This window comes from Pteropus alecto, unplaced genomic scaffold (genome assembly GCF_000325575.1).
Source record: "Pteropus alecto unplaced genomic scaffold, ASM32557v1 scaffold5, whole genome shotgun sequence".
In the NCBI taxonomy this organism is placed as follows: Eukaryota; Metazoa; Chordata; class Mammalia; order Chiroptera; family Pteropodidae; genus Pteropus; species Pteropus alecto.
Window position 1 is genome coordinate 21,739,721 of NW_006441953.1, and position 22,226 is coordinate 21,761,946.

The 22,226-nt window shown below is 36.9% G+C and overlaps 1 protein-coding gene and 1 pseudogene across 5 annotated transcripts in view; one reads left to right on the plus strand and one right to left on the minus strand.

Moving 5' to 3' along the window:
• The window catches only part of KCNIP4 (potassium voltage-gated channel interacting protein 4), a 950,399-nt gene that overhangs the window by 771,019 nt on the left and 157,154 nt on the right, over window positions 1–22,226 (plus strand). The window lies entirely within an intron of this gene.
• Window positions 1,631–1,748, minus strand: LOC112485698 (annotated as a pseudogene).

Consider the following 22,226-nt stretch of genomic DNA (forward strand, 5'->3'; position numbering starts at 1 on the left):
AAGAGGGGAACATTTGGTCATTTTTGTGGTTTGAACAAAGTTCATGTTTTTGCCTAGACTCAGATATGATTAAAGAGTGGTCTTGCTTTTATCTTGATCAATCATAGGTAGCTCAGTGCTTGGAATATAAATAGGAGCCAATAAATGCCTTTCTTGTAATTATGTTGGGATAAGATTGTGCGTTCAAATGTCTTGAATTATATCTGTGGCTCTCAAACTTTAGTGAGTATCAGCATCACCTAGATGACTTGTTTGAATACAGACTGATAGGCCCCAACCCAAGAATTTCAGATTCAGTAGATTTAGGTTAGGGTGTGAGATTTTACATTTCTAAAGATTTCTCACTTTAGCCTGCTGCCGCTGGTCCAAGGGCCACACTTTGAGAACCACTAAGTTATGCAATAAACCTGAAAGGCCAAACCCATAAAGTTCTTTGGCACTTGCTGAGCTTTATTCTAAACAGTAGTCCTTGATCTGTTTTATAGTAAATATTTTAGGCTTTGTGGGCCATGCAGTCTTTTATACCTACTCAATTTTGTTGTGGTAGCACAAAAGATACACAAACAAATGAGTGTGGCTATGTTCTAATAAAATTTTATTTATAAATATTAAAATATAAATTTCGTAAAATTTTTATGTCACAAAATATTATTTTTTTTTTACTTTTTAACCATTGTAAATATAAAATGATGTTTAGTTCGAAGATCATACAAAAACAGATAGCAGGATAGATTTGGCCTGTCTCTGTAATGAGCCAACCCTTTCTAGAGTTGACAATAAAAGGAACCTATTGAGAAGGAGTCTCAGGCTGGTGAGGTATTTTGCGGGGGATATTTATCTGGATTTTTTGAGCTCTTAGTCTCGTTGAGTGGATGAGGATTTAGTCCCTCTTTTAGGATTGATGAAATTATCTGCCAAATTAGTAAGTGATTTGAATTAGAATGTATATGTTTGTTCAATAAAATATCTTTCCTTTTCCTAACTCCACATTTATAGGCCAATTTAGAGGGATGTATAAATTAAGTTATCTGCATGATTTCATCACATGATGAGTAATGCTGGGACTAGACAGGACAGTTTGGGTCATCTGATTTTATTGATTTTTGTTTTAGGTTTCATTGCTTCTCATAAAAGGTGGTATCATAGACTTTTTTCATTAAGGTTATAAACTCTTATCTAGTGGTGTGTTAAAGACATATATCAACTTTTCAAAGTAAATTGGTCCTCAGAGTGTTGTATTACATTGAGTCTTTTGGTTGTAGGACAAATACATTGAATCAACACTTTTTTGTTGTTGTTGATAAAATCACCTTAAGTCTGGATTCTCTTGAAAATACATAAGATATATAAATAATGGGTAAGTTCATGTTTCTTGAAGTGAGACAGACTTGAATTCAGTTAAAAATTCTGCTTTTTGATGACCACGTGGCCTTGGACAATGTGTATAACCACCCTGAACTTCAGATCTTTCATATGAAAACTGAAGAGGGTACTAGTAGCTGCCTCATAGGGTTATTTTTTTATTTTTTTATTTTTTTTTAGGCAAGGCAAACCTTGGTCGACCTCACTGATTGCAAGGACCTTGTCAGCTTACAATCCCTTATTTTTATTTTTATTTTTATTTTTTTTACTCCTGTAGCATCTGGTCTTCCTAAGTGGTCTCCCATCCAAGTACTAACCAGGCCCAACCCTTCTTAGCTTCTGAGATCAGATGGGATCGGGCTTGTTCAGGATGGCATGGCTTTGGACTCTTAGGATTATTGTAAGAAGTATATTAAATGATATTTTTAAAAATCACGTTCAGCATGTGTCTGACGCACAGAGCTAAACAAATATTGGGTATCATTGCTGTTTTTGTTCTTAACATCCATCATACCTATCACTAAAAATGGTCATTCATGCAATCAACCTTGGAAAAAAAAAGTTTTTAACTGTCACCTGTGTACCAGGCAGTGTACTAGTAATCGAGAACTTAAAAGCATAGTTTTGGCTAAGAGGGATATACATACAAATGAGCATACCTTTGGTGTCACATCTGTGCAAGGATTAGGATGACACAGAGGAAAGACTGACTATTTAGAGGGTGGGGAGCATTATAAAGGACTCATAGAGGTAACCTTTGACCTAAGTCTCAGTGATACTTTTAGTACTTAGCTTCACGTAACCTTGGGAACTACTGACAGCTGATAAAAAACCCAGTTTTACATTTTCAAGAACACATCATGTTGATCTCAGTTTCTAAGTCCTGGCTCACATATTCCCTTTTCTCCCACAATTCCTTTTTTACCCAAAAGTCATCTGTATTTTCCCATTTCAGCTCAAATAAAAACCAGCTCTTTCTAATATCACCTTTCCTCCCTAGTCTGAATTCAATCAGTCCTGTCGTATGTTGTACAATGTAACACTTGATACTAATAAACTTTCATGCTCTGTTCCCCAAATCACTTCATATTTATTTATTCATTTTCTCCTCAGCTAGGAAAAAGGGACCACTGCACCTTAGCACAGAGTGATTTCTTTTTATTTCCACAGCATCCCGAGCCGTACAAAGTGTATCACATACTTATCAGTGGGTCTCTCAACTGCATCTTTGATGAATTATCTCTTTACATCAATATGCTTGTCTCGTTTCAACCCTGTCCTCATCCCACTCTCTTCCAATCTGACTTCATATTGTCACAGAGAAGTCTTATAGAACACGAAGACTGAGCTCATACTCAAGATTTTTCTGTATCACCTACAAAATAAAATCTCCATGTCTTTGCATAGAATACGAAGGATCAGGGTCAGACCAGAGCCTACCTATCCAGTTCATCCCTCCTTCTTGGTCATTCCTCCTGCCTCCTTCTTTTGCCCAGCTTCATGTTCCAGCAACACTATAGTGACGTCACATGAGCATCTCATGTTGTCTCCAGCTAACAATTTTTTGCATATACTATTCTCTCTCCCAGAATTCTCTCCCCTCTTCATATTTCTGGAAATGTCTTTTCAATCTTCAACCCTTAGTTTATATACTTTCTTCTCTGAGAAGCATTTCCGAACTTCCTCAAGCAGAAAAAGGTACTCTGGCCCTGGGACCTCTGCCTCTTGCCCACCCTTTCTTTTGCCCATTTCATGTTCCACTGCCATGAAACTCATTCTTTCCCAAGCTCTTCTGTGCGTCATGCTTTTGCCTGTACTGTGAATGTTCCATTCTCTAAAATACTAATCCCATTCATCTTCACCTGGTTAATGCCTTCTTTTAAGCTCAGCTCAAGAGCCGTCTGTTTCAGAATGTCTCCCTTGACCTACCTACTTGGATTAAGTGTGCATTTCTGTTATCCCAAAGCACTCAATCCTAGCACTTCAAACTACATTAAATTCTTTATTTCTATGTCTTCCTCTTTCAATAAACTTCAAGCAGCACATAGGCAGAGCACTTATCTCTATGTCTTTAATACCTTGTGGGAGTGAGTGGATGGATGGGTTGATAATGGACAGCCAAGTCTATTCAGAGGTTCTGGCAATAAACTTCTCAGAGTTTCTCTGGCAGTTTTGAGTTAATATCATTTTTTTTTCTTTTTAGGCAGAATTTCTCAACTTCAGCATGATTGACATTTTCAGTTAAATAATAATTTTTGTGGATGTTGTCCTCTGCAATATAGGGTGTTTGGCAGTACTGGCAGTATCCCAGGACTCTACCTACTAAATGCCAGTAGCATCTTTCTCCAAACTGTGACAATCGAAAGTGTCTCCAGGTACTGCCTAGAATCCCAAGGGGGAGGAGGGCAGGAAAAGTCACATCCCGCACATTGAGTGCCATCGGGTTGAGGTATGGTCAAACACAATTCATAAGCCTTTTTATAGACATATGTTCATAAATCATTAAACTGAATTTAAGTGTGCAAACATCACAGCATTGAAACCAAAACTGTGTGTTGAGAAGGGGCATGTTTTTTTTTCATGACAGAAGTAATGAGCAATCATTATGGAAAGCTTAGAAATATTTTAAAAAAAGAAAAAAACATGACAAAAATATTCCTAGTCCCATCATTCAAAGAGTAACCACCAGTAATATTTTTATTTAAACAAATACTTTTAGTTTTTTCTACATGTAGATTTGTTCCTTTAAACTTAATGATATTGTGTATTACAAAATTTTATTTAGCTTTAAATTCAATATCAGAGCATAAGTATTTTTATATTAGATTATAGATCCTTCATAAATATGCTAATGCTTATATTATACTCTATAAATTGTGTGCTATAATTTACTTATCCTGATTCTAGGACATATCAGTTATTTGCATTTTTTCCAGTATTTGAAAAATTCTGTAATAAAATTTCTATGTGAAGTTGCTTATAAATTTAGAATTATATTTTTAAGATAAGATCTTAGACTAATAATTAATGGAACAATAGAATGGACTGTTTCAAATCTCTTAACATATATGATAGGTCAAATTGCTTTCTAAAGGAGTCACAGATTTACCTGCCACATCGTAACATAGGAGTGCCCAGTGGTTTGCTCTTATTGCCCTGTCAATATGTGCTATTAGGGAACATTTTGAGGGTGGATGGGAAAGAGCATGTTGGCAAGCTTAATGTTAAAAAAACCGTGTCTTAGGGCTGGATTGCTAATGTCTTTTAAACCAACATTAGAAATCATAATTTTGCACAGACATGAACTTCACATTGTAGCTTGAATAGGCTCTTCCTGTTCTGTGCTCTTGTCAGTCATGGTGCACTTCCTTTATAACATGATCATCACACCCATCTCAACCATCAAGAATGGTGTACACTAGGCATCAGGTTATATATATATTGAAAGAGAATAAATGGCATGATCTCGCACTAGATGACGTAATCTCTGGATCTGTATGGATTTAGGAGGAAAATTGTCATGCATAAAACAATTGCTGTGCGCATTCAAATAAATATTTTCTGACCCTTACTAATAGCTGTATTTTACATAGATTAATTTAAATAACAGGAAGGGAGGGTAATGTCTTTTTATAGAGGCATATCCATGTTCATCTCAAGTAAAAATGTGGTACATTTTGTTCACATGACTAAGTCTGGAACCAAGAATTATAAACATTTTGAGTAGGAAGATATGAAAGCCCATCTAGTCAAACTTTCTCGTATTACAGGTCATGATGAGATAGGCGTTACACAGAGTCTGTTTGTGAATTAATGGTAGAGCTTGGCTTTAGAGGCAAAACAACACTGAGATTAGAAGATACTGAGCCTTGAACATAGAGAGACATAGGTCAAATCCTGCCCCTGAAATATATTGTCTGTGGATCCCATGCAAATCATCACCACTCTCTGACCTCAATTCCTTGCCTATGAGATGGAGATCATCGTAATGCCACATCACAGATCTTCAAATTCTTAGAGTGATTTCGAGACATAGAATAATTTAGAGAAAAGGCGCACACTATATCAAAACTTACATTTGCTAATGAAGACTTCGGTCTTCATCTTTTTACATAACTACGGGTCAAAACAATCCCGAACATTGTGAACAGAGCTGCCAAAAACAATTTTCTTTATGCTGATTGTAAATATTTTGTGTTGTTACTCATATAAGGTTGAGTTCGATCCTATCTCAGATCATCCATAAGTATTTTCTATACACACTTTTATGGATGATGAAATTTGCTCAAAAGGGCTAAGTAACTTGTCTTGTTTAGGAGCAAGACACAGTAGGATTGGAATCAACCACAGACTTCAAAAGCTAGAGTTAATGTTTATTCCACTCTAACCTGTTGTGTAACTGTCAATTTTTTTTTCTAAATTTCTATGATATGTGAAGAAAATCAAGATAGTATATTTGGAGTCAAGTACTGTTTCAGACATCTATTTGGGTAGAATTAAGTACATGAATGACTTTATATGTCAGCAAGCTTGCAGTTATTAATGACCTGGTCACAAAAATTCTCTAATGAATGAACAGGAGACCTGACAGCAATGAGGTAAATTGGTGATGTGATTTCAAATTTAAACAAATTACAGGGGAAAGTAGGTAATGATAAAATAATTAGAAGACTGAGACACCTGAACAAATACACAAATCCCACATCTGTCTTCACTCTATTCAGCAATCCCTAAATATCACTGGTGCACTGAAGAAGAAATTAGCTGAGGCTTCTAAACATCACCTGAGTGAGTGCAGGATTAACTCTTTCCTGTTATTGCAAATAACACAGAGGAAATTAGCCAAATGCATTCTTTCAGGACAATAGAGGTTGTACAGCTAAAACTCTTTTTGAAAATGGACCTCATTAAAAATTTGCACAATAGCTCTGGGTCCCTAACAAGATTTTAGACTAAACGTATAATGCTCAAAATAGCAAGCTGGCCTCAGTATTGATGTATAAACGCTTCTGCAATGCATCAACAATAAAACTAACATATAGCTTAACACTTTATAGGTGTATTCAAGGAAAAATGCGAGATCAGCAAAGAAATTCTGTAAAATTGCAAAATCTTTGTAAAGTTGAGAGTTGACCTGACTAGCTAATAAATCTTAAATACACATATTTTACAATAATAGGAACTACTCATGCCAATGGCTGGCTAAAGCGAGTGGAGAATTTTTTCTATGAAGACAAATCATACCCTATCACATCCCAGAGGGACCTGAATATGTCTGTTTTTCAGGGAACAGCTTAAATCCTGGAATAATTATTTAAGAAAAGACTGCCATCTCCTTTAAATAAATTTTCTCAGGCTGGGAAGGGAAGAGAATTTTCCAGGTAGATAGAGGTGGCTTGAGACCTTATGCCAATGACATCTATACCATGAGTAGTTACTTCTTCTTAGAGAACTTTCACTCCTTTCATTAAATGATATTACTGGTGATATTCCCTTACAGTGCCATGTTCTTTGCTCTTGGACTTGGCTTATGTTTTGAATAGTAAGCCACAGAAAATCGGCTGATACATCAAACACATTATGGATTCTGAGATACCAAGAGTATTGTTCTTAGGCCAATCCTAGATATAGTCAGGATATAGGATAGTAATAATTAACTCTGGCTATGCTTTCCTTCCTTTGCTTCTTCATGAGCCTTCTTCTAAATAAAGTGAATGCTGACTAGATTCACACTTAACTATAGTGGGAAAAAGCAGAGGCAAATCCCAAGTAGGGGGCTGAAAGTTAAATTTAATTGCGTTCTTAATTTCTTCTCTCCACCTTCTCTTTGGTTATATAAAATTATTTAAGATTTGTCTTAAAAAAGTAAACTTGTAAGAATTTTCTCCTCCTCCCTAATATGCTAGAGAATATTTATGTAATGTGTCTCCTAATTAAAATAATCTTTCCCAAACATAATGGTAAGTAAGTCATATTCTGTAAGTGAGAATCGGGATCCTTGACATTAGATTTTGCCCTATTCTGTCTTGCCACTAATTACTCCACATTAGCTCTCTTTTTCCTTCAAAGGCTAGAAAAATTGGATATTTTAAATGAAGCAAAAATGTTTATTTCCATGGTATCAACTAAGCATTTTAAGTAGTCAATATTTACAACATTACTGCTCATGGAGAAAACATGTAGTAAGCATCAGAATGGCTCACGGTAATTTTTGTGACAGAATCTTAACCCTGAGTATCTTGGGGAGGGAGGATCATCAGAAATAGGGATGAAGACCAGAGCATTCAGTTAATTATTGTCAAAAAAAATATTGATCTTGCTCAACTTCAATCCAAAGTGCACTTTCTTTGCTTTGCCAGAGCAATAGTATTTTTTTCCCTGCTAATGAGTATACAGATTTTAAAGAATGAAGATATTAGAAGATGAAATATTTGAACCAAATATTTTAATTGTAGCTAGGATAAGCTTTTTAGCTCAAGGACAAAATCTGGTTTTTATCCCCATCAGTGGGTGGTGTGACCAGACTATGCATAGTAGTCAAGAGTGTAAGTCAAAGTGGGTTTGAAATCTTGTACCACCATTTATAAGATATAAGGTTTTGGACACGTTATTTCAGTTTTCAAAAAGTCAAGTTTGTCTTATATAAAGTCACCCAGACCTTCACTGGATTGTTGGTAGTTGTAAGAACTGAGGGCTGAGGACTGGATGGATGGGTGGGTGGGTGGATGGATGGATGGATGGATGGATGGATGGACAGACGGTTCTTGGGTTCTCTTATAGGACGATACACATATATGTAAAAACTAATAGGCTCTGTAACATAAATAGAGCTCAGTAAATGGCAATTCTGTGGTAGTATGAGTAGAAGTCTTGCCTTATGACTTTTACTGCACAAAATCCACTCTCCTATTCTCTTTCTACTTTTTGTTTCTAGTGTGCGTTTGTTGCATCTCTCCTTTTCAGTAAAATCTTCTAGAGTGCAGGAAGTATGCACTAATGTTTCTTTATTACCCATAAAATGTATAGCAACTTTCCTGGTGGATGTAGGATTTCATCAATAAGTCATTGTTGTGTAATCTGAAGAAATACATATAACAGTTACATGATTCCCTGAGTGAAAAAAATCAAATTTCTGAATAATGAAAATACTAATTTGTAAAAGAAATACAGTAATTATTCATAATGGCATATTATTTTATTATGTATAAATCACTATGGTATGTACTCCCATTTCATTTTTGCCCAAACTTTACAGGGAGAGAGATAAATTTTTATCCTCATTTTATAGACACATAAACTGAAAGTTTAAGAAATTAAATGACTTAATTAAATGAATTCTAACTAAATGTTTATACTTTGTTATGAGTCCAAATCAGATGGATAATAGGTGAGTTGAAGGATACTTTAGAGATCTGAGTAAATGTCTTAAAGCTGAGATTGCAAGTTAGTTATGAATCCTGTTATCACTGTCTATAAATTCTTTATGTATCTTTCAGCATTTTACCATGTGATTTGGATAGTATGAACTTTTACTTTTAATTCCTTTTTGTTTACTTTTGAATGAATAAATGATAAAAGAAATAAAACTTTTTAGGCTCATTTGTAAATAAAATGGGACAGACATAGCTTGTTGGTTTCAATGTTTGCATTGGTGACCAATATTGCTACTCTGATGTCTGCATGCATGTTTGAAATAGCCCTTGTTCTATCAGAGTTTTGTAGGAAGCCAGATAAATAGCTTTCTCTTTTACCTCCACGTTGTTCTAAATGAATAAGAGCTAAGACAAAGGAGCGGAAGATGGAGGACAAAAATTGGTCTGTTAATGAAGGAAACCAGGTTGGAGGCTACGGACCAGTGTCAGAGCCACATGGACCTGCTGATAGGTGTAGGATTAGGCGGACTCAGCCTTGAATCACAGGCAATGCTGCCCAGGATTGGACACTCCAGCCCATGGTCTGGAAAGTGTGGTGCTGCCCAGGAGAGACTAAGACTGGAAGAGAAAAGGACAATCCTGCTCCTTATGGGCAATTTGCCCCCAGAAGGACAAAATGGAGAAATTGAGTAGAGGGGGAACATTATCCTTCCTAAATTTACCAATCAGATAGGTCATTTCTTCACAAAGAAGGAGGAAGTGAGGGTCAAATGATGCCAAATGGTTTAGAGAAGATGTGTTGTCATGGGAATCAAAGGAAGACTAAGAGATGACTTTCCTACCACTAACCTGTTGATAACCTCCAAATAGAAAGGGCTAGTTTTATGAGTTAAATTGAAGCACATGTGGATTGTTAATTATAACGCCACTTCTAATCAAAATGTGAGGAAATATTCACAGGTTGTCTGTACGGTACATTAATAGTTCCTTGTATAGAAGTAGATTTTTTATTTGTTTTTATCATATTTCAGGAACCACAATGTTGTCTCTGGGGACCTCTGGGACCTGAATCTCCAGGATACTTGATTTTCATGCATATTCCCCAGTTCTATTTTCAAATTCACATTTTGGGACTGGAGCTAGCACTTTGTATTTTTAACAGATATCCAGGTGATTGCAACCCTAATGGAAATTAGAGTTATGAAACACTAATGGAAATTGGAGTTATTGAAATCAATTTCCATTCTTTAAAAACTCTGCGTATGTTCCAAATGTACACTATTTGTTTATTTCCAGTAATAGTTTGATTTGTTGTCTCTGGTGAGTTTGGGGAGTCTTTCATTTTTCATCGGAGATCAGTGTATTCGTTTCTCAAAACCTTAAGTATCTTCAAATTCTCAGAAATTGGCCCTTTATGTACACAGAGGATATTGTGTAATTTGTGATAGAATATGAGAACAGTGATGAAGTTGAATAGCTCTTTAGTTTAAGATGTTTTCTTTATTTGAGCTACCAGAGATTTTTTAAAAATATTCCCTTTGTTTACTAAATAGTCCCAAACATAAAAATAATTTGCTATTTCACATTTTGTGATTTACTTTGGAAAATATCACTGAAAAGCTAATAAATATAAATTTAAATTTTACTAAACTCTTAAATTCTATTTTATTTTTTTTTTCTTGGGTTCTCTTATGTCTGAGGACTTCATATTTATTTATAGCGTGGAAAAGCAATGGGAAAATTTCTTGATATTCACAATGAATTAAATAGAGAAATAGACTGTTCTTTTTCCATGAAATAAGTTATGCCGAAGAACAGAGTCTATTTCAAAAATACAAAAGCTCTTTGGTATGTGTGTTTCACATACATTGTCTAAGTCTATTCGAGCTGCTGTAACAAATCATCCTAGGCTGGGTGGCTTGAAGAACAGATATTAATTTCTCATAGTTCTGGAGGCTGGCAGTCTGAGATCAGGGTGCTAGCGTGTCAGGTTCTGGTGAGAGCTCTCAAACTATAAATTTATGGCTTTATCTTTGTATGGTGGAAAAAAAAACCAGCTGGCTCTCTGGCTTCTTATAAGGGCACTAACCTCATTCACAAGCCTCTACCCTCATGACCCAATTACTTTCCAAAAGCCCCACCTCCAAATGCTGTCATACTGGGATTAGGGTTTCCACATGTGAATTTGGGGCAGACACAAACATTCAGTCCATTGTACACATGATCAAAACTCTCAGAGGTCTCTATGGGTCTTCACTCATCCTCCCATTTAAAACTGTACACTTTCTGCCCTTTCTTCCAGGACTATCTGACCCCCTTTTCTGTTTCATTTGTCAGTACGTCATCGCTTTCTAGTAGAATTAATTTTATTCGAAGTCTGCTTAGTGGTTTTTGCTTCTGGGTGTTTCACCCTAAAATAGCACCGAAACTTTGTAAGTTCTCTAAATTTGTCGAATGAACGCTTTTCAGTCAGAATTTCAATGGGTTGTAGCCTCTGCTATCTGGGGTTGTTTGCTCTCAGGATGAGGGAACTGCTTTGCATGGATCGTCATACCCTTAACATATTTCTGGGTCCCCCTCTCGCTGTGCATATGAAGAAATCTTTTCTGGGGCATTTGCTGCCAGACAGTTGCACGTAGGAGGCAGAGCAGGAAGGAGCACAAAGTATCCATGACTAGAACACAAGGGGAGGCAGCTCATGCAGTTTTCAGTGAAAGATAAGAAGCAAATTTACTTGCTTCCCAGACTGTACCTAATTTCATCAAAGTGTTTCTGAAGAAAGTCATTTAATACAAACCTGGCCAACCATATCCATTGCTCCTTGCTTGAATTGTTTTAGAACATATAAGTATGTTTACAAATACTCTTGATTCCTTATAAAATATTTTAGGAAATACATAGAGGCTTATTGAAGAAATTCTTATTTAGGGGACATTCAAGCCCAGTCTTTGAACACACACTTTTATCCTATGTGCTCTTTAATTATAGTTGTTTGGAGAACTGATAAACACTTTAGCTTAACATATTTGTTACGGAATTTTTTTTTATACACAATAATAGTGCATCTCTTCTATGCTTGACATGAAGCAAGACAATGGCAATTTTTTTTTTTTTTTTAAAGAAAGAATGGCAAACAACTGAGCCTGGTGCTGTTCAAAGCACTTTGTATGTTATCATCTCATTTAATTTTTATAGTAATTCAACGAGTAGATAGTCACATTTTCCTAGTTTTACAAGTGATACTAAGGATCATACCTGAGGTCATCCAGCCCTGGAACCAGGGTTTAAGCACAGGTAGTCCGGTTGCGGAGCCCATTCTTAATAACCACACACCGACTCCATTAATGACATGATTTCTTTCCTCAGAGGTTTAAAGTGGGAAGAGAGACGTCATAAAACGTGATGAAAGTGGTGTTATAAAAACAAAAGATAAAGCATCAACCTCTGTTGACTGGAGCTGGAGAAACTTTCAAAGAGAGATGACATAGTGGGATTCAAGAGTGATTAAGAGTTTTCTAGGTGGGGAAAGAAGACAAAGATTGAGGCTAGAAGGAGGAAGAATTTAAATTATCTGTCTCCTTTATGAATTAGCTTATACTAGTTTTCGGTAAGTCCCGTCCGTATTCTTTCTTGCAGATACAGGTTGAGCATTGTGGAACCAAACTTTAACCTGTATTTATTTGTAAATAAACATCTTGTTCATTGTCTGAAACTGTAACAAGTTAAAGGCTGCCTGAGTGTATATTAGGATAGCCACTGTAATAATGGGGGACAGTGAACACATACTGCTAAAGGTAATTATTTACAAGTACAGTCACTTATTTTGGCCATTTATTGTCAGGAGCCAAGAGGTAGACCATGTCATCTTTTTGGCCTTGTAACTGTCCTCTCTTAAGCTATTCATGGATAATGGCCCTAGTGCACACGAAAAACACCTTGTTTTAAATCTTTCTTCTCTCTTCAGTGTTATCAACTAAACTTCCTACAGCAGGCAGTAAATGGAACTTTTTTCCACCTGGCCAAAGTAATCATTTAGAGATTTATATACACCTACTGATTTCAATATGTTTCGTGATGGTCGGATTTCAATTTTGCTTGGCACCCCACAGCTGTGAAGGATTAATTCCCAGCACTGTGCCCAGTGATGTCGATTTTTTCATAGGCTGTGCCTGTCCATCACTTTCCTCCCCTAGTAACAGGGCACCTGCAACTGCTGGTATTCATGCTGGTGAAGATCGACACACCTCTTCCTAGGCGCTGTTTGATGTCAATGACAGAGCAGGATGGTGTTCTCAGGTTTGTGTTGTCAGCTACAGATATGTGTTGATTTAGCTCAGGTTATTTTAGAGGTGTACAGGTCCCCCAGATAGTTAAGCTCTACTGAAGCAGTCCTGCAGCAAACCTCTAAGAAAGATGCTGCTGCTTACCTCTGCAAAAATAAGTGGCATTTAGGCAGTCCAGTCTTTCGTCGTCTCTCAATTTAGTTGAAGGTCCATCTTTGTATAATGATACCTCTACTGAAATCTCCTTGAAGTGAAACTACACTTCGCGTGTGCCTCTTCATCAGTTTTTATTATACAGTAAAAGGAAAAAAGTCTGCATTTATTCCCTCCAGGGGAATCTGAAAGTTTTCTTGGCTTACTCCAGTGTAAATTGTGGAGTAATTTACAGAAAAACAGCGGGTTTCTATTGCCCTTTGACTTGCCCTGCCTTCTCCAGTAAGTACCCTATTCTCCAGCTGAAGGAATGAGCACAGTAGCCGGCTCTGTCGATGGCACACTGGACCTGTGTTCTCTTGAGGAGGACATTTGCTGGCCCTTAGGGGCCCCACCTCTCACATCCTCTGGACCATAAAAGTGAATCCCCCAGTCTAGTGAATTTTACCTGGATCCTGCTACAACACTGACATTAGGACACTTTCCCATAAATGCTTATTGATCAAGGTTACTAAGGAAACCAGAGGCCCAGGTTGTAGCAATTTGTGCTAAAGTTAACAAAATGTACAAATGTAATCCTTGGCTGGCTCAAAGATTTGACTCTTAATTTTCTCAGAAGATGGAGCGGACATACATTTTACAAGTGCTCTCTTAAGAGGCTCGCTGGTCAGACTCCTGCCTCCCTTTTTTCATCCTGTGAAGGCTGCGTCCCTACTGGGGTTTGAGGCCAGAAATCAGAGCATACCATGAAAATTTGACAATAGCCAGCAATATTTCCTTTAACGTATGCAAATTATTACTTTTATATAATTTTGTATTTTCTCAGTTTGGTGATTAAATTATAATGATTAATATACAGTGCAATTAACGTACTTACAATAACTATGTTGGTGCCCCAGAGAGCTGCCACATGCATGTCATTATTTGCCTCCATAACCCTGTATGACAGGAAAGGCACAAATCATTATCCTATATCTGAAGGTCATGGGCATTTAAGTGCAAAGGTGTAAACAGTCTGCTCCCTGAGGTTGGTTAGTGAGACTATGGGCCCAGCAGCAGCCCATGGACTTTGAATCCAGACAAATCTGATCATTCCAATCATGTTCTTTCTTTCTCTTTCTTTCTTTCATTCTTCCTTCCTTCCTTCCTTCCTTCCTTCCTTCCTTCCTTCCTTCCTTCCTTCCTTCCTCTCTTCCTTCCTTCCTCCTTTCCTGCCTCCCTTCCTCCCTCTCTCACCCCCTCATTTTCTTTAAAAATTGGAACACATCTAATAACCATTATACATGCATTGTACGTGCAAGGCTTAGGTGAACTTCAATATATTTAAAAGTGTTCTATATATTATAGATGCTATGCAAATGTCAATAATTATTTGTGTTATTCCGACTTCTGTTAAATGCTCTTTTCACCATATCATTCTACTCAGTGTTAGGAAAAATTATTCTCTCGAGCACCCTGTACATGTACATGCAGGACTCACTGTTTTATTTTGCCTTTTTTTTTTTAATTCTTTTTCTAAGGGTTATGCTTTGCTTCTTGCTTTGGCTGCCAGGAAGCTCAATGTCAAATCTAAAAATCATATTGACTAATTATTTAAAGCATTATAATATATTTTTAACTTGGTTTTATTTTATTTTTGACTTATTTTTAAAACTCTATTGTTTCATTATTTTGCAGTGACTATACACTTTTAAACAACACCTCAAATCAGGTAACAAAAATAACAAAACAATAACTACATAATAATAATGATGAAGTCAGAGAAAAAATTTTTAGGTACTCTGAATTTTTATTTCACTCTTTGTAGAGGTAGAATTTTATTTGCTCTTAAGTTCGATTGAATTAAATAATATTGAACATTTATCGAATGCCTATGTAATGCAAGGAACGCTGGTGTTAACAGAATAGAAAAACAAAACCTTACCAAAAGATTTATAATCGAATCTAGAAAAATCATGCACAGACATGAAGTGTTAGATGTTAGAAGTTGAACTCGTATTCAGAAATACACAAAGGGACATAGCACAAGAGCTGGTCGTATCATAAATGAGCATTGCCGAGGACTGCAAACCCCAGTTTATTGCTTTCATTTCATTCCAGTAATAAGCACCCAAACTCACACTATATTCTCCCTTTTTTTCCTCTGGTAAAATTGGAATAATGAAGGGAGGATGTCAGTACATAGGTAATTGCTCCTTAATTGACCTCAGTTTCAGTATCTGTAAAATGAAAAGAGGAACCCTAAAATTTCTTTAGCTATAAGCTGCCTATCTCAGAAATAACTTCATCTCTTTCTGAAGTAATCAATTATATTTACTCAGAAAAAAAAAAAGTTTCACTTAATGCAAGAAAATTACAGAATAGATAAGTAGATTCTTTTAATGTCTTAGATAATTAGCTATTTTTAAAGGGATACCTTGGAAATTCATTTTATTAACTGCAAAGAATGTTAGAGATGGAAGGGGCCCTGGCATTAATCGGAATGATCCCCTCATTTTACAGATGAGGGAATGAAGGCTCAGAGAGATTGAGAGAATCGCAAAACGTTAGACTCTTACCTACAGAGCTGGTGGCTGACTACTTCTAATGCTTATCATGTACCACTGTTCATTCACAGAAATCTAGTTTTGAGACAACTGGATAGTAGAAACCTATTCTCTACTTGGTTCTGGGCAGACTTCATATTAAGAGCTGTTTAAGGAACAAAGGCTGTATAGATTAGAGTTCAGTTACAGACAACTGGGGCATGATATCAGATTTAAGAAGAAAGGATTTTATTACCACATATTAGGTGGCTTACAAACTAGTTCAAAAGGCTGGAAGAACAAGCTCTAAGAAGGTCTCCTAGGAGCAGCTCCAGCTACCTGACTCACCCCACCTCTGCCATGATCCGAAAGCTGACCACTGCAACACGAGACCTATATCTAGAGCTGTGATCACAGAACTATGCTGCCTCTGCCCCAATCTTACCTCTCTTTCCTCCATTCCAAATTCAAGTGGAACTACAATATGGAACACTAGCTGCAAAGGAGTCTGGGTAAAGTAGGGTTCTACTTTCCAGTCTTTACAACAAAGGATGACTTTTGAGAAGAAGGTTGAAATAGATATTAAGTGAGACAATTGAGACCATCTGCCAGGAATCCAAGAGAGTGGTAAATAGTAGGATTATGGGACCCAAATCACATCATATGAGGAATAATATAAGACAGAGGTGACAAATAGATTTTATTTTGCCAGCCGGCTCTAGCTAATTGGCTGCCAAAGACATAGAATTGAGATTGATTTAAGAGATGCTCCTGGGTCCAGCAAGATAAAGCCCAGTGACTCATTAGTGAGATCTGCCAGAGGCACGGGCATGAAGTGATCAGAGTTGTGTGAATGCCATCATATTCCCAAGTCAGTTGCTGCCTGGCCAGCTTGGTGGACAAATTACTCCATAATGCCTTGTGGCACTCGATATTATTGTTGCTATTGTTAATTTTATCTTGATTGACTCCTTTGCATTATCATGATGATCGCGTCTTATTAAATAAAGCAAACTGCAAATTATTTGATGATTTAATTATCTCTACACCCTGCACAGTACTTGACACACATGAAATTAGTATCTATTAATGTGATTTTAAAATCTCAACGATTCCATCTAAAAACTTTAATTCAGTGTTCACTTTACACAAAATAACATTATATGTCATTGTATTGGCTTAGTGAGACCCAAGTTTTTGAAGGATCTCCCTAAGCCTCCTTGAAAAAGGTACATATTTTGTCCATGTTTATAGAACCCTAAAAAGTCAATTTGGAGCAATTTAGAGGTGTATTTGTTCATGAACCATGTGCTAAGATTTTTACTTTGAGCCCATCCAGTTTTTTATGTTCTTGTCATCCTTTCTATCTTGAACTTCTATGATCAGTTGAGCTGATCTTTGTTCATAAAGATAGTTTTGCTCTGAGATAAGCAGATATATGTCACATAGAATGGATGTGCTTAGAGCTTTGAAATGGGGGTGTTGATTCATGATTTCCATTCAATGTGTTTTTTAAATCCTACATAGAAGGTCTGCCTGTTTCCTGAGAAAAAAGCACACAAATATATACCATGACTCTGCTTGCTAACCTGCACGGTCTGTATTCATTGGGGCAAAGACTTAATCACATTTCTAGGAGGAAAAGAATATAGCTGACTCGTTTTTGGTGATTAATAGTAACTCTCCTTTGATAACTCTTCATGGAGAACACTGAATTTGAGAGAACATTGGTAAAATTAGAATGAGTATGTGTGGCTATGGAATACAACAATGAATCTCATTAACGTCATCAATTTATTCAGTAAAGTACAGTGTAGTTATATCTATAGTGTATTATTTATTACGTATTGTGTTAGGTCCCTGTAATATGGAAGTCTCAAGTTGTGTCTGGTCATTACGAGGTTGAGAGACAGAGACTATAAAGAGGTGGAAACTGCACAAACCAGTATGAGGGTCCCTGAGGAGAAACACAGAAGCCCTTTGAGTGGATGAGAGAGGAAAAAAAGGTAACTCGTGCTTCGCTGGCTAAAAAGAAAGACTATTGAGTCAAACAGATGGTGATTCAAATCCACATTAGACTATTTAGTAACTGGGAGAAATCGCTGTTGTTTTTAGAAAAAACTCTTTAAAATAAATAATGACTATAATATTTAATATGATCTCAATCACTTCTATGAAGTTTGTCATTGATAAAGATAAAAGCGGAAGTTACGCTTTTTTTTCTTATTACAAAATGTATTTGTAAGTGCAGTGAGATTATTCATTTAAAATCATTCATTTGTACCTATTTATGAAGTGCCCACTATGCATCGAACACCATGTCACCTGTAGGGATGTCACAGTAAGCAAAGCATATGTTTATTATTGTTGCTGGAGAAGAGACAAATTTGCTTTTTAACAAATTTACTATATATTTTTGAAAAAGAAGGAAAGAAAGAAAGAAATCTGGGGTACTTAAAGCAAATGCTTTTTGACTTTTCACTTTCCAAATCTACTGTGCCATCTTCAACTGTAAGCCCAGATTTTTCTCCTCTCATTTTTGCTTTCTTCTATCAGAAAAATGAACTCATTAGCTCAGGAAAACACAGTTATGCAGGCCCAGCACTCAAATGAATAGAATATATTGTTAGTCTAGTCTCAATTATATTGAAAATTTACTATTTTTAAGCAGCAGTATATGATCCTATTCAAAAAAAGGTATATGAATGTGTTTGTGGGAGCAGGGGCATTAATATTTAATCTTCTATTAGGAAGGAAACTACACATCCAAGAGCTGCTAGTTCTCATATGAGACTTAAAAAAAAAAAAAAAAGATCATATGCTTAATCATTTCTAGATGATCAAAAGTTTCCTCCTCAGTATTAATTTAGTATTCTAATCACATTTGCAAGGCTTTTAGAATAAATCATCTAACACTTCTACAAATTGACTCAAATATTTAGAATTTCCCAGATCAATTGTGTAGTAGCCAGCTTCAATCACTATAACAAAATACTACAGACTGGGAGGCTTAAACAGCAGATAATTATTTTCTCACAGAGAAAAGGCTGAAGGTTCAAGATCAGGGTGGCAGCATGGTCAGGTTCTGGTGAGGTCTGCCTTCCTGGCTTATAGACAGCGGCCTTCTCACTGTGTCCTCTGTGCATGCAAAGGGAAAGGGAGACAGAGCTCGCTGGTGTCTCTTCTTATAAGGACACTAATTCTGTCAGATCAGGGTCCCATTCTGATGACCTCAGTTATCTTTAATTACTTCCTTTGAGACTTCATCTCCAAATACAATCACAATGGGGGTTAGAGGGCTCCACCATATAAATTTGGGAGAGATGTAGACATTCAGTCCATAACAGATAGATCCCCACATTACTTTAGAATTGTATTCCAGAAAAGAGTGCAAGTCTTTCTTTTAATGGAAAACAGAAAAGAAGCCGAGTGAAAACAACAGTGGAGAAGCAAAGCTGTGCACCCTGCATTTAATGTTATTATTATTATTATTATTTTTCCCCTTGAGCATTCCAGTCTCAAATTGGTTTGGGCGAGTCAAGTCGGTTTTGTAAGAGTCCTGAAGCAAAAGACTATGATTGCATTAATATCTGCAAAATTTGATTCAGAAGCTATAATCTCATTGGCTTCAACATCACATGCCTCTCCACTGCTTAGAAAAGCTAGGTCTGTGAGCCTACAAAGGGGGAAAAGCCTCTAATGGCATCACACTCGCCTGAACAGAGTATTGATTGCATCAACTTCGAGTTAAATTGCCACCAAAAATCTAGTTAGATCTCTCCTTAGTGGCTCGGGGATATTGATTACAGAATGGCTGTGAGTGGAATGTTTTCCAATATCAAAGAACATCGATGGAAATTAAAAGGAACTCAGGCTTATTCATTCTAGCCAAGAAATCTGGATAGAATGAAATATTCACAGCAAAAGAAGCAAATGAACCTTGGGGCGAGTTGTTCACTTTCTGCTCAACATCATAACTCAAAATCAAAAGAAAAGGCAAGAGGTCAGAAGACCTAGTTGCAGAGATGACAAGGAGTCACACCAGCTCATGGCTGGAGATCTTCCAGGTAAAGGAGACATTTCCCTGGAAATCTCCTTCCTCTACAGAGAAAGAATCAAATATTTCCATTGGTGGCAGATACAATCCACCTCATCCGATCAGAGAGGCACAAGGGCAGAAAGCCCAAAGGGATGACACAGTCAGCTCGCCCACAAAGTCTGACAGGGTAGCACCGAGGGGGATTGGAATTATTAAACCAGTATAAGCATAATATTTTCAGTTCGGGACTTTCGAGGTGCTCCAAAAGCATTGCAACTGGGGGCTTAAATATTACAAAGGATTTTTTCCAAAGTGACCCAAATCTCAGCCTCTTTTTCCCTTCCAAGCAATCTTTATAATCATATCCTCATTTATTCTGGAGGGCTATGAGGAATAGTAGAAAAAAGGCCACATTTATATGAAGCTATGTGCTCAAAACATCACTGCCGCTGTTTTTAAGTTATTAGTTTTTAAAATCAGTACTTTGTAATGGAAACAACTTGACCAAAAATCTGTCACAGAATTTTGAGACTCAATTAAACTAAAGTTTAATGAGAAAAAAAAAAATCACTGTTACATACCAACTGCATGGGGAGTGACTCTCCTCCAGCCCTCAGATCTCTGCTTCTCGTCATACAGAGAGGTTGTGGGGATGATACACATAATGGGCCTCACATACTGCCTACAATGTATTCTGTAAGGCCCAGAACTTCCTTCCTGTCGATAAAGGGATCCAACAGACAAATTGACATTCAGGCAGAGTATTTTATACATTACCATTCTCAGGAATATTACCATTATTAAAACAAACAAAACACACACAATCACCTCTGGAGAAAACAAAGCATATTATCTCCAATGATAGAATTTCAAACAATGGTGATGCTGATAATGTTCAGAAGGAGACAAAGGTTTTTTCTGATTCATCTCAAATAATGTGTGCCCACTTCTCCTTGGGGGATCCCAGACCTAGCTCCCAACGAGCTGCAACGTGGACTGTGTGTTTAGGCAAAGCTGCACCAGGCAGAAAGGCTGTTTTCCCATAAGCTGTAATTCTTTTCCTTGAAGATTCTACAGTTAGGTGGGGTGGATGACAGGCCCCCTGTCCACAACAAAAGAGCCAACTGGAGCTAGCGTGGAAGAGAATGACAGAGAAGAGAGCTAAGCACTGGACCCTGCCAAGTCCAGCCTTTTATCTGACCTGGGGAAACACTAGCTTAATTAATTGAAAAATAAAGGTTATTGTCAAAACAAACTACAAAAGCAAGACCTTAGTCAATACTTATTGAATTTTGCTTTCCTGGGCTTTTCAGCCTTCCAATATTACACTGAATCAAACTCTCTTTCACTTATGACCTGTTTCTGGGATAAGTTAAGATGTAACTGGTAACTCGGCAATACCGAGGATAAATAAGGGCCAATTCTAGAGCAGGAAAGTGAACTGTCATTTTTGGATTTCTGGCATTGCCCCAGAAATGAGTTATTTTTCTTCTTCATTTTTATGTCTGTCCTTCTTTAACACATGCTTGCATGGCACTTACTGTATTGTCTCATTTGATCCTCACGACAACCCTGGAAAAGAGAAAAGGCAAGGGTTCATCATTCCATTTTCCCAAATGCGTAAACTGAGGCTCAGAGAGATGGAAAAAGACAATTCTATTAAACAGCACTGGAGTTGAAAGTGGGATCCCACCAGGCTGAGCCTCTTAAGATCCAATCCAGGGACTGCACAGAGGGATTTGATTTAAAAAAAAAAAAAAAAAAAAATTAAAAAAAAAAAAAAAAAAAAAAAAAAAAAAAAAAAAAAAAAAAAAAAAAAAAAAAAAAAAAAAAAAAAAAAAAACAGTTAAGAGACAGACTTGCCTTTCAAATTGCTGTGTATTGAGGTTATTTTTTTATTATCGGCAATAACCATTTCTTAAGTGTCTGTTGTGTGTAGAGCAGGAGGCTGGGTGCCTGGAGAATGAGTTGATAGAGGATCAGCTCAAGCCCTCAAGGCTATTCTCTAGCTGGGAGTGGCCACCCGTGAGGACTTAAAGTCCCGGAGTAGCATGGTTCTCAGCATCACTTGCGGAAAGTGTTAAAAATAGGCACAGGCGGGCCCACATGTAAAGATTCTTATTCAATACAGCTGGATGGAACCCTAGTTTTACACGGAGGAAGTTTCCGTAGTGAAACGGACCAAAGTTGTTCTTGGCAGTGGGAGACCAGACCATTGCTTCGATTAGGTATCTGATACTAATTCACAGAGATAGATTGAACTTAATAAGGTTAGTCAACTATTCGTGTTCCCAGGAACACAGTAGCGGAGCGGACATAAGTCTTTACCCATCTGAAAGGAAAAGGGATGAAAGGTAGGAAGAAAAGTATAGAAAGACGCTGCTGTTCCCCACTTTATCTGTTAATCTGTGCGGCTGCACTGAGATTCCAAGGTCGTAATTTCTCCTCTAAGGTAGATCACTAGCTGGACTGGCAGTGACATTCTGAGCGC